Raw genomic sequence first — 13,532 nt, 5'->3', positions numbered from 1 at the left:
TTATCTTCTCCTATTCACTTAATTTTTTTAAGTAAATATGTTCATAATTTTTTTTCCAAAATATAACACACTACCTGGCATTGCATGTTCAGACAAGGGAAGTCTTGTTCCCAATTTGCTTTTTTTCCTAATTGATAAAGAAAATTTTAGCTTGTGATATATGGCCTTCGATCACTCTTTCACTCTGCCATTTTCCTGTCACCTGGAGCAATCAGTGGTCCCTAAGGGGGCAAGTTCTGCTTCCTGCCCTGATCTTAAAACAATAAGGACTTCTATGGGGAAATTGGTGTGCAATGCAGGGAAGTGTCAGTCATAAAACGTACCCCTGGTATTGTGATTCAGCCCAAGGTGTGATTGATAGGGCAGCAGATCAGGATGACCAGAGAAGGCAGAGCAGGCCTGCTGGCCTCTGCTTGTTCTCTTCCTGTCTTGTATCCTGTTGTAAAATATTATGACCCTTCCCTCCTCCCTCAGTCCCTTTTATGGTGTCTTGGGCCTAAAAGGAGCTCTCTTTAGAATGTGGTCTGGGTCTCCTTCACCCACCCCCACCCATCCAGACAAATTCCAAGGTTCTTAAGCTCTATTGTATTGAGGACCACAATTCTGGCTTGCTTGCTCTTTGAGGACCACCATGTTTTGTTACCTTGCACTCACTCTGTGTGTGTGGGGAGGGGGTGGTTCTTGAAAGACTTATAAATGAAAAGACATCACCTTCTTCATTCCAGTGCAGCCGAACTGCTCCTTGCTAGGTTAGTATGTGCGCTGGGTGTTTGTCCAGTTCATAACAGTTGGAACGCTGACAGTCATGCTTCTCTGTACATAAGGTGTGCATCTTGTAACAGTTAGCTGCTAAAGTTCCTAAAACTGGCATTAGAGCTTGACAATGACCAGATCCACCCATGCAAAAATATGGGGTAGAATCCTCCCATGATAGATGGGACTGTGTTGCTCCAGACTGCAGCTGGGAAGGAGTATCATTTGGAAGAATTTCCTTCTGCAGTAAAGAAAAAATTCCCTGCAAGTAGAAAACGAGTACAGCAGGCAGCAGAGTGGGCTCAGGCTGTTTCCTAGATATGCCAAATCCTGGTGCAGGGTTTCTTGTGATTAGCATCCACACAATGGAGGAGGGAGCAAATAAATGTATGTGGGCACTCTTAGTCCCTCAGCACATGGACACTATGTGCACAATTAAGCCATTTCTGCCCAACGTTGCATATATGCAACAGGGATCAAATGTGTACACCTGTGCACTGGGCAGAAATGGGTTAAGAACACTTAAATCCAGACTAGCTTTTTTTCCTTGAAGGGATCTATTTTATACTGGGAGCATTCAAAAATACTATCCCACTTGTGCTTATTGGGAATCTAACTTGTTAGAAACATTAATGAGATAGCGGAGATTAGTGAGAGATTTATTGAAACTGGAAACGCTTTTTTGTTATTGAAATTGAGCAGAGACAAGTGAACAAGTAGTAAAAGAAATTCTAACTATTTCATAAAGCATCAATGGAAGAGATTGCAGTATTTTTCTATGTTAGCATGCTACTCTTGTTTTTTTTTAATAAATTCTTTATATATGTAACTTTTGATATAGTATCCCGTCTGCACTCTGAAATAGTATGTTCCACTGTGTTAGGTTTGGGGTACAATCCACCCAAAGCTAAGCTCTGTAAATTCCTCAGTTTCTATGGGAAGTAATCTAAATCCATGCTTTACAACCTAAATCCATGCTCTGAGTTCAGTGAAACTTGCTTCCAGGTGAGGGAGTAGGATTGCAGCCTCTGTCTTTTTTTCTTTCATCTGTATTTTGAAATAGTTTGAAAATCAAACATCTGTCTTTACCTAGTGCATAACAAAAGGAAATGTAACCTTAAGTACAGCTTTCAGATTCAAGTTTCAATATATTCCCCTGCTGACTGGGCAAAGAGACACTTTTTAAAGTGGCATCCTCTTATATTTAGCAAGGGGTGGCCAACTTTCTACCCCAGCATGACGTCTTTTCCAGTGGCTGTTACCGGTGTCTCTTCTATGTCTTTTTTTTTTTTTAAGATTATGAGCCTTTTTGAAACGGGGAACCATTTAGTTAGTTATGGGAAACTAACTTTGTTAGCTACTTCTTGTTGGAAAACTGTACAAATATTCTGAATATATTTACCCATTTATTCAGGTTAAAGGGGGAAAAAAAGCAAAGTTGCTTCAAATAGCTAAAACCTAAAAATAAATAAATAAAAGCTAGCACAAATATTTAAGTCTCGCCTGCAATTTCATTTCTGAAAGGTATTGGTAATGTGGTCAGTCTTTTTTTTTTTTTTTTTTTTTTTTAGAAACCAGAATTGTTTTTGGTCCTTTGCTCTACATGAGATAGGCTTTCTGTGTGTAAAATACTGATGTAGTTCCCAATTTGAGTTCAAGGTTTTTCTCTCTCATTTTTCCAGGTTGCCCCAGAAGAATTCAAGACCAGCATCGGTCGTGTGAATGCATGTTTAAAGAAGAACCTCCCAATCAGTGTAAAATGGCTTCTGTGTGGCTGCCTTTGCTGCTGCTGCACACTGGGATGCAGCCTGTGGCCTGTGGTCTGTCTTAACAAAAGAGTGAGTATCCCAAGCTGCACAGCTCGTGTACCATGAGCAGCAAATTAAATGTTCCTGTGAACCAGAGTCCTGGGGATCTCACTGCATCCGAGTGTGATTCACTGTTCCTGGCTTTGCCTCCATCCATTTGGTCTCTGCTGGTGGTGGGTCATTTCTGCTGCATCTCTTCTTTGGGTGCAATTGAATTAGACTGACATTTCAGGTGCAGAGATTTGGGAAGATCTACTCCCTCTCTGAGAGAGCTCTGCTGCGTCTCTGCAGGAGCCTCTGCTCTGTGCCTCTTCCCCATCTGGAAGTAAGCTCAAGGCAGTACTAGCTCAAAAATATGAGGAAGGTAGATAATTCTTGTCCTGTACCGATTGGGATCCAAGAATGGTGCTTGCCTCCAACTGTAATTCAAGAAAAATAAAAGTTCTGTAGTTATCAGAAGTTAGGGAAACACTGAACTGAGTTTGAGAAGGTGAAAGCTTGTTAACAAAGTAATATTGCTTGTTTCCTCTGGGTACACAATTTGCCCACATTTGTAGTGTCTGATTTTAATAAGGCCAAGAGCCCAGCCAGAGCTATCAGCCTTTCTCTTGTTTGCCTCAGGAATGCGTGAGAGTCTGGTTTTCAGTGAAGGCACATTTTATTAAATTGCTGTGGGTACATTTGATGGATGAACGTATTCCTAACATATCTGGAGGGCGTGGACTACCTGTCTTACTATACTTGGTGGCAGTGTGGTGGAGGGCAGCCCCCCTTCTGAAGGTTGAATTGTAGCAAGATCATGCAGGACCCACCACATCTACACATCTACTTAGTGGACATTGAGCCACACAAAAGCTAGAAATATCATTTCTGTTAAAGATATTAAAGCATCCAGCTAATTTGTCTAGGTCTGATCAGCCCATATATGTGTGTTTCCAACCTTTCACTACAAATATTTCCAGGGTGCCTTTCAGCTAATTATTTATGACATGGAATATTTATATGAGCCTGGCTTTTTTCTCAGACTAGAAGATCAATCCAGAAATTGTTAGAATGGGAAAACAACAGATTATATCATAAGGTAAGCACAGGAAGAGGGTTTGGTTTATCTCTCCCCCCAGCTTTGAATACTGTTAATAAAAAATAAAGTTTAATTTAGAAGATGTGCATCACTGAATCTGGGAGTCTTCTGTGTAAACTATAAGATCCTATTAGGATTACACAGTTCAACATACATTTAGTGCCTTAAAAGGTAGACCTTATCTTGGGTATATTTGGTGTGCTGATTCAAAAAATGGCATTGGTTTTGCCCAATGAGCTCCACTTTTGGAGATGCAACATAACCACTGTATCTAGATGCTGATTCAACCAGTCATCTGCACATCAGCATCTAAGGTGGATATGTCATAACTCCAAGAGCTGATAGGGCAGAACCAATGCCGTTTTTGGAATCAGCCCACCAAACATATCCAAGAATAGATCTAACTTCTGAAGCATCAGAACAAAAACATTTTTTGTTTGGCAATATCTTCAGGATTGCAGCTTATACTGTACCTCCCCCCAGCCCTTGTGTTCTACTCTCATGCTTGTAGAGAAGAGAATAACACCACAGAACTGTGTGGGTGTGTATGTATGAAAAGCACAATAGCTAGAAAGGAAAAATGTGCACCCCACTCTTTGCCAAACTACTTGATTTCAAGGGAGTGAACTCCTGGCTTTAATCTTTACAGCTAGCAGTTCCAGAGATTCTGGTCAACCTAGCTGTTGGGAGCAGAGAATTTGCCCAGTTTACGCAGTTGTTTGTAGGTAACTGGGCAGATTGGCTGCAGACCTCCAGGTTCTGAGGAGTTTCCAATGTGGCTGTTAGTGCTGAAAACCTCACGTGCTCCTGCAGTAGGGAATAAATTATCTGAATAACCATTGTTGCAGGTTAAAGCCTGGAACATGATATTGATTAATTCAAATTCAAGGGGACAGGTGCTTCTTGTGCATGTATTGTATTACAGGGTACTAATGTGGTCACAGAAAGACACCCTAAGACAAAGACACGTGGGAGGTGCAGTAAATATGAGGCTGGTATAGACAGTTGATTTACCATCTGATTGGCCTCACGCCATTATGGGGATGCACTGTTCTCCCCTCCCTTCCTGGGGACTTGTAATCATGTTTAGAAATGTTTTTTTCTGAGCTGTCAGTGTCCCGTCCCCCCACACGTGTAATTACAAAAATGAACAAAGAAGTGAGGGAGAGGGGTCAGGACACGTGTAATGTGAGCACACCTATAATGTTGCGCTTTTCAAATTTACCCAGCTGGAGGTGCCCTTCCCCAGCGCTCGGAACTTGGTAGTAAATGGCAACGATGTGTTTTGCATCACGTGATGACATTGCTTTTAATCACTTCTGGGTTCAGAAGCCTGTAGCAACCCTACAAACAGTTGGTAAGAGGCTCTTTGTGGGCAGGAGGGCTTTGCTAAGCATGCAAAATTAGCATGCTGGAGTTCCGCCTGCTGTGCTGAGCCTGTCACTGTTTGTAGGGTCGCATCATGGGTGGTGGGCATCCTGGTGTTCCCCAGGGTGTCACGATGCACAGTTTGGGAGCCTTTACCTGCAATTGCCTGAGGCCCATTGGACAGCAAATGTATTGTTCTAACAATCCAGTGGTCTTGGGTCTGTGGTGGGCTTTGCCATCATGTAGGTCTGTTTGTCTCCAGAGTTGTGCCCCAATAACACTACTAAACCAAGCAGGCATACAGAGAGTCATATTAGGTTAGACTAAAGGTCATGCTGGTGATAAGATAACCTTTGACATTCTCACTTATCTTTCAGCTTGGTTTGCACTGGAAGCTGAGTAAAAGGAAATGCGAAACTAGCAATATGATGGAGTATGTAAGTACCGTCTGTATTTTCCATTATCGGAGTATATTTGGCTATAAAAGCATTTGTTTCTCTTTCTACATTTGACCAATGTCGCATTTCTTGGCTTTTATTGGTGAGGAGAGATTCAGGTCCTGCAGTCCTCTGTGTCCTTACTTTGGAGTGAGTCCCATTGAAATCAGTAGGATGCAAATGTGGATAGAATCAGGCTGCACATCCCCTTACATACAATTCGGTAGACAAATCTCTCATCTGAAAGGAGAACCGGCATCAGCTGAACTTGCGCAAAAGTTGGTTGCACAGGAGTTGTCTCTGTCACTAATGCTGGGCTTTCAGACTGCAGTTCCTTTTTGGTTCCTTGCCTCCATTTCCTGCAAATTGATTTTCTTCTGATGTTACCTGTTTTGTCTTGTGTTGGTTTATTACCTGGCAGATGCCATGAGTTTATTAATATGTAAAGCCAATATTCAAAATTACTACTCCTAAACTAAGCTACCTTTCACATTTCAACCTTAAAAGATCCTTCAGGCCCTGCCTTTGGATGTCTGCTGCAACTTGCCACCTCCCTAGTACTTAAATCTAGAATGAGCTAGTATGTGGAACAGGGCCCAGTAGCCAGCCACATATAATGAAATATAAATGTCCTCAAGCACTCTTCAGTTGAACATCTCTTCATCCCCCATGGTATTTTCAGTTCTTAACTATTCCATTTTAGTTGACTTATAGACGGTTATCTTGGGCCCTGAGATAGTGTTGGGTGGCTGTGGGACTCTTTTAGAACAGCACATTTCTCCGCGGTCACTCTTAATCAAACAAGTTACTAGTCCTCATGGTTGCAGATATGAATTTCAGACACAGTGGCACCCATATCCCATCATTTACGTAGTCAATACTTTTTGCTGAATTTTTGGTCATTTGAAATTAGCCATACTGAGGCATCCTTGGAATCCTCCTCCTATGAATCAAGACTCCCCCTCTAAGTATTTTAGTTGCCTGCAAAGAAGTGCAGTCCTATGGCTTATATTACAGACTTCTTCAATGCCAGATAACCTGCCTGCTGTTGTAGAATTTAAAAGAAACAAAAAATGGGGCCTTAACTCATCCAGGGACGGCTTGATGGTTTTTAGCTGGTTTGATTTAACAGCCAAAACCTCTGCTGCATCTGACTGCTTCTTTGCTTGTATCAACAGCATGCAATGAGAAGTTGCACATTTCCTAACAGTGGGAGCAGCACCTATGGATAAGGAGGCACATTTAGAGCAGTGTTTCTCAACCTCTGTCCCCCAATGTATCACTTCTCATGGTCTATCTTAAGTACTACCAATATTGGTGGCATCAACCCATGGCCCCACAGCTGGTAGCTCACCAGTCAGTTGTAGGCAGAGCTGTTGACAATCACCTAGGATAACTAGGATCAACTGGGATTGAGTGGGAGCCTGCCTGAGACAGAAGGCGATCCTCCAGCCAAGATTGGCTCCGGAAATGGAGCTTTTATAAGGAAGAACAGCTTCACATACCACTGGATAGCAGTTCAGGTACCACAGTGGTACAGGTACCAATGAGGAGAAATGCTGCTGTAGAAGGCAGCAGCTGCCTCTTAGAATTCAAAAAAAGAGACCCTACAAGTTCTGAGGGTGAAGGAAGACTGGGCCACATTTCATCATTCCACAAAACCCAAATGGCTGAATCCCACAGCACACCTAAATGTAATATGTCAAGGAACTGACCCTGTTGATTAATGTATATTTTTATGTGTTTTTCCCCCTTCTGTAGGTAATACTAATAGAATTCTTACCAAAATATCCCATATTTCGACCCGACTGAGGATGCAGTATTACCTTTCAGGTTACCTGTCATTTCCTACCCGTAGTGCCTTGTCGGGGATGTCGCAGAGAAGATGGTCTACTTTGCTGTGATAATTTGTTTTTTTAGTGTTCTTTAGTAATCTTCCTTACTACGTTACTTTCTTTTGTTTTAAGAAGAAAACAATTTGCACATTTTTTTATGTTAAATGATGAGTCTTATCTGTGCACTCTTGAATTTATTTTTTTTAACAGTAACTGACAAAACCGTGCCACTATGGATAGAACACCAGTGCTTCTTGAAGCTATGCTCTGCGCATGCTGCCTTATTAATTTCCAGACTCACTGTCTATGTTCCAAACATACATCCCAACCGATTACCAGATTGTGCACCATCCAATTACAGTTTCACACTCCTCTAAATTATCCACAGAAACTATCAAGATTAGCTTATGGAAACTAGTAATAATGTCATGATCTGCTTGCGTGAGGCTTGCAATGAACAGCTCTGGTTCTGTCCTGAACTTGCAAAATGGCTCATTATCCATTCAGGCAACTGCGTGGGTGGGTCATTTGCTTTTTCCACACAGTGGGTTTGTAAATATTTCCTCGTTGCATAAACATGAAGTGTAATATGACGCCAAGGTTTACAACATGTATTATAACTCCCATTTTGTTTTGCCAATTCTTCGACATAGATTTATTATGAATGCTGTCTGTAAGCATCTTTCTGATTGTATGGACCCATCCCAGTGCCATTTCACAATTAAGCCATGATGGGTTTGTACGTGCTGCCGAATTTTGGGCTCAGGGGCACTTTGTTGGTAGATGTGATGCATTTTTGCATTCATTTCTCCGTGGCTGAAGGTGTTATCATAATACCTGAAAGCTCAGTGCTTAATGTGTATGTGGAATCCAAAGAACCAGAGACTCATGGGAGTTCTTAACCTTCTATCTCTTGCGCAGAAGCCCTCCACCCCACTCCCAACTGCTTTTGAAATTTTGGGCACTTTCATATCCATTGGCAGTTTGACAGGTGGGGGACGGAAGCTCCTGTCCATGGAAAAAGGTCAGACATTCTGCTCTGTGTTTCTCAAGTAGTTCTTTGGATCCCTGCCATAGACTCTCCATTAAGTATGTTCTTGAAAAGTAAGCAAGCTTAAATTGTATATCTAGATTGTTTAGGATTAATGGTCAGTATTGTGGCAGTGCCTAAATATAGTAGAGAGAATCTTTTGCCACAGTGGTTAAAAAGAATAATAACTATTAAAAGTATATATATTATATACATATATGGTTTAACAGACCTGTATTCATCCTTTGGAAACGGATTCCAGCAACAAGATGGATAGAGTACATAAGAAAAGTACGGCAGAGAGTGGATGTTACCAAATTCCTCCGTTTTTGGTAGTTGGTGGTCCTAAGTGTGGCCACGCTGCAACCTTGAAGACCTTTGCACGTTTTCAGTGGTGCTTGCTTTGCCCAGCCCTGCTTGGACTGATTTTGGTGGTTGTAATAGGAGAGTGAGGTGCTTTTCTCAGCTTTACAGAGGCTGGGGAGGAAAATTGGGAAGCCAAACAATCATCCATAGTATCTGCCTATTAGTTAGACCCTAGAATGATTAGTTAATACGCGCGTTTTTTTTTATTTTGCATGCTATGTTCAACTGAATTCCTTCAACAGTTCAGTGGCCAAAATAAAGGGGAAGAAGAGTGTTTGTAGATCAAAGCAATTGCTTAGTTGTGGCAGTCTGTGTAGAACAGGGGAGCAAATAGCGCTTTTTCTCTTGGCTTCGCTTATCCAACTCCAGTTTATGCATGGAGCTCCTCTATAGGCAAGCACCCCCCCATTTGAGAGAGCGCATCTCCAATTTCCCATCCCCCTTGTGAGCGCAGAGTTGTCCATCATGTTTAGATGAACAGAGGAGTCTAAGCAGCAGGAGCTCTGGGCATTATGTCAGAGTGCCTGTGATTTCAGTATCACAGATTTCAGTATCATGGCACATCAGCAAGCAGGAAACTGGGGTAGAGCTTTCACACGTCTGCCAGCCTTGAAATACTAATGTAGTACCCAGGCTTCCTGCCCTCCCAAGAACAAATTCCTGATTGGCTACCCTCCATTTGCCTTTAAGAATGGAACGTCAAAATATTAAAACTAGACCATCAATTCAGCAGGACTTCTGAGTTGCCATTTGGTGGTTGCAGCTCAGACCTTCTGTGAGCTGAGACCTGTTGAACTGTTCCGCAGTATTGAACTGCAGAGGAGGCAGAATTAACCCTTTGAAGGTCAAGCACATAGTGCATCATGAAAGGGGAGCATATCTTTTCATTGTTGAGTGGTGAGTTATAGTGTTATGTATTGCCAATAAGAGTAATTCTTAAATATTTTTTTCTTGCCTGACATAGTAGAAGCTTCCTGTGATGCTCAGCTCACTCTTACCTCTGAGTAGCACAGAATAGCTCCAAATCTCATTCTTTCCAACTTCTGCAAGTATGCGTCTTTCTGGGTAGTTTGTCACCAGTGACAAGGCAGAGCATTTTTGCTCCTTGCAATGAATTTTGTTCGTCTTTTAGATAAGCTTTCTTTTAAGTCAAGAGTTAAGTTTCTTTCTTTTCTTTTGTAGTTCAGTGGTGACATTAGGGTTTTCCTTAGTTGTGTTTCAAATAGTGTTACCTCTGATAACACAGGCCAACACACATTTTGCTTCCTTAAATGTTACTCTAGTTCCTGGGTATATTTGGGGTGCCAATTCCAAAAATGGCATCCGTTTTGCCCTATCGCGTCTAGTTTTGGCGACACGGCATAACCTCTTTAGTGAATGGTTCAAGCAGCTTCCCCATGAGGAAGCCTACACCATGGCTTCCTCACGAGGAAGCTGCTTGAACCATTCACTAAAGAGGCTATGCCGTGTCTCCAAAACTAGACGTGATAGGGCAAAATGGATGCCATTTTTGGAATCGTCACCCCAAATTCATATCAAACCACCATAAAGTTTGGGAAAAACTTTTCTGACCCTCAGTTTTATAGGCCTGTGTAATGAGAGTTGGCTTTCCTCATGCAGGCACTCTCTCTCAAGTTGAAGGCTTGCCCCTTCAAAAGCCAAACTTATTGAAGAATCTCCCATTGGGGTTTCACTACAAACCACATAGAGTAAAATCTTGCCATTTTCAGACGGCTTAAAACTCAAGTTGAATTCCAGAGTTGGCCCCCAGAAGGGGCTATACCCAGCTACTAGTCAAGTGCAGCCAAGTCAAATTCTTAAGTCCTGTCGAATGAAGAAAACATGGTTAAAGGGTGCTACTCATTGTAACATGTAATGTTTTGTTGTGATAAAATGTCATTTGGAGCTGCCATCTTGCAAATGTTTTCCAGGCTGTTTTGTAGATTGGTTATTGCTAGTGTAGTAAAGGTTCAAGAAACCACGTGTTTGGAATCTAAGACACACACCCCCTTCCCAGGCTGATTCACCAGTCAGGAGACATTTTGATGGTTTCTGTTCTTTCACATTCCTGTCAACCCCAAGAGATATGGGGCATATGCACAACAACAATGCAGTCCACTACTACTACTACTACTACTACTACTACTACTACTACTACTACAGTGTTGTATCCAAAGCTTGAGGGTCCCAACAGACAATTGCTTTTTCTGTTCTTTTCTAAAGCCAATTCCATAATAGGCACATGCAGCCCAAGGCATTCTGCTGTCCTAAGTAGAGGCGTTGCACCCAAGAGCCCCTTGTGATATCACAGCGCCTTCTGGTGGGGTGCAGCCCTCTTGGATGTCCTGGTTCACCTGTGTTAACCTCACTCTCCCTGTGATGCTGGAAGATATTCCTCTTGGTCAGTTACAACTACACCTCTCAAATCTAATGCTTTTGCAGACCCCCAAGACAGATCCCCTTTTTCCCCCCTCCTTATCTCAGTTGGCATATAGACCTGTAGTCTATAGACCCACAGAAGAGGAAGTGCCTTGAATTGTTTTGTAAATCATATACAGAGCTCAAAACTGAAAGCTACAGTATTTCATTGGCAGGGTGGAGAACCCAAACCAAATGCCCTGCTTGATCTTAAGCTGTTGATCCCTACAAGGCTTAGGCCTGTTCATTTTGCACAAGATGAGATGGTAGAACTATAGACTGTGCCAGTTCAGACCTCAGGTGACTTGTCATATGCCTGGTCCTTTCCATTAAAAAGAGCCTGCAATAGCCTAGCTAGCACATCAAAAAATGGGTTGCATTAATTCATTCTCTGATACGTATTTTTCATTGCATAAAGGTACATGTGGGGGAGCATTCATACACATCCCACCCTGTACCTGTTCTTTGTAGTAGTGCAGTCTGGATATTTTCCATTGTTTTGTCTTGCAGAATTGGGAGGCAGAGTTGATTGTGAGATTAGAAGCAGTTCTCTCACACATGCAGTCTCTCTTCTTGGTGCAATCCTGGTAATTTATGGGACAGTAGCCATTTTAGTACACTGTGAATATGCCTCCTATCTCTCTCCCCCCCCCCCCAGTGCCAAGTTACAGAAGACTTTTTAGGAAGCTTAGCTCACTCTGATAAACGCATCTGATGAAAGTACAAAACTCTCTCTGCTCAACTGTGAATATTGCATCTTAAGCGTCCTGACACTTGATTTACACATGAATCTGAAAACACTAGCATTGAGCAATAAGGATTTAAAAAAACAAAAAAGAAACCATCAGTGTGTTGATATATCCTCAGTGTAAATAATGTTACCTGACCTGCAACTTGTGCATTTTTTTGGTTCACAGTCATAACATTATTTAAGTCATGAAACTTCTTTGTTGAACTGTATGCATTTTTGATTTAAGTCCGTAACACTTCTATTCTGTTTACAAAGTAAATAGCCACTTTTTTAATAGGACCTCATGCCTTGAAGTTTTAAAAATAAAAATCTACTTAAGCTTTGGGGCTGTGCCTTTAATGCCTTGACCTTCCTCTTTCTGTCAGAGGTGCAGCCTGTGTCCAGACTTGCGGTCCTATTTACATGGGTGAAATTCATGTTGTAGCCATGAGCGTGTAGGACAGGGATGGTCAACTAGAGGCTAACCGCAGCCCTAAATGAACACTGGCCCCCTGGTAGCCTACCAAGTTTGGATTTGTGTGGCAGCATGTGTTTCTGCTACCTTCCACTTGTTAAAAAAGTAGTGAGCTCCCATATATAGTTAGTGTATGCACCATTGCATTGCATTCTCATGTATGCCCCACTGAAGATCTCAGTAGCTCATTTCCTCAGTCTTGCAGTGACTTCATCTCCTTCAGCACGCTGTATCTGTGAAGGCCTTTAAAGCCCATTAATGCCAGGTCAGCCTTCAGCAGCCATGAGGTAACTTGAGTACTTCCTCCCCCACCCCCCAATCAGATTCTGCTGGCTGAAGAATACAGAGGTGGGTCATTCCAGATAGTCATGGGACAACTCACCTGTGCCCCTGAGAGAGCCCTACATTTCAGCCATTCCCCTCTTTCTCACCTTTATTACCTGTGACCAGTTGTCCCATATGCTCATCTCCAAATTGTACCCTTTTTCCTTCCAGATAACCCATTCTAGACCACTTCATCCTCATGTTGGGATGATTTGGCCTAAACTGGATGTTGCCACTTACTTTCCAGTAAACACCCACCAAATCAGACTGCGATCCCATGTATTTGCACACCACACACAGAGTTATGTATCCGATTGGACTTATTTCTGAGTGAACTAGTGCTCACTGTATGGGTGACCCTTAAAAAAATACCTCTGATATATCAAGCCATCATCAAGCCCCCCACCCTTCTCAAAACAGCAAGTCAAGGTGATCACATGGTGGGGGTGAATAATCACCTGCCCCTGTTTGCTTTTTGACGATAACTTTTGCTAGAGTAAAGATATTTCAGTGGAGTTTGTTTCATTGCATTCTGCATGAAATTATCTATAATTTGATGAATAATTTCATGCAGAATGCAATGAAACAAACTCCAACAGTGATTCCCAAACAGTGGGTCCCACCACCAGTTTTTGGTGGGTTGCGGAAACTGACAAGGCAGATTAGGCTATGTGCATCAAGGGTTAAACAAACTGCTTGGGGGCGTACTGCTGCCCAATCACTATTACCATTACAGCCACACCTTTTGGCATTCATATATCCTGCAGCAGTCTTAAAGGACCCTCCCCAGTAGACTGCAGCAGCCTTTAGGGCTAAACTGAGTCACATGTGCACATGTGTTTGCAAGTAGGCCAACATGCCTGGGCTTTGTCAAAGGCCAGGTGAGGGGAGATACAATGCCCCCCAG

This window comes from Tiliqua scincoides, unplaced genomic scaffold (genome assembly GCF_035046505.1).
Source record: "Tiliqua scincoides isolate rTilSci1 unplaced genomic scaffold, rTilSci1.hap2 HAP2_SCAFFOLD_139, whole genome shotgun sequence".
Classification (NCBI taxonomy): domain Eukaryota; kingdom Metazoa; phylum Chordata; class Lepidosauria; order Squamata; family Scincidae; genus Tiliqua; species Tiliqua scincoides.
The sequence above is the reverse complement of the archived record's forward strand: the minus strand, read 5'-3'. Positions refer to the sequence as shown.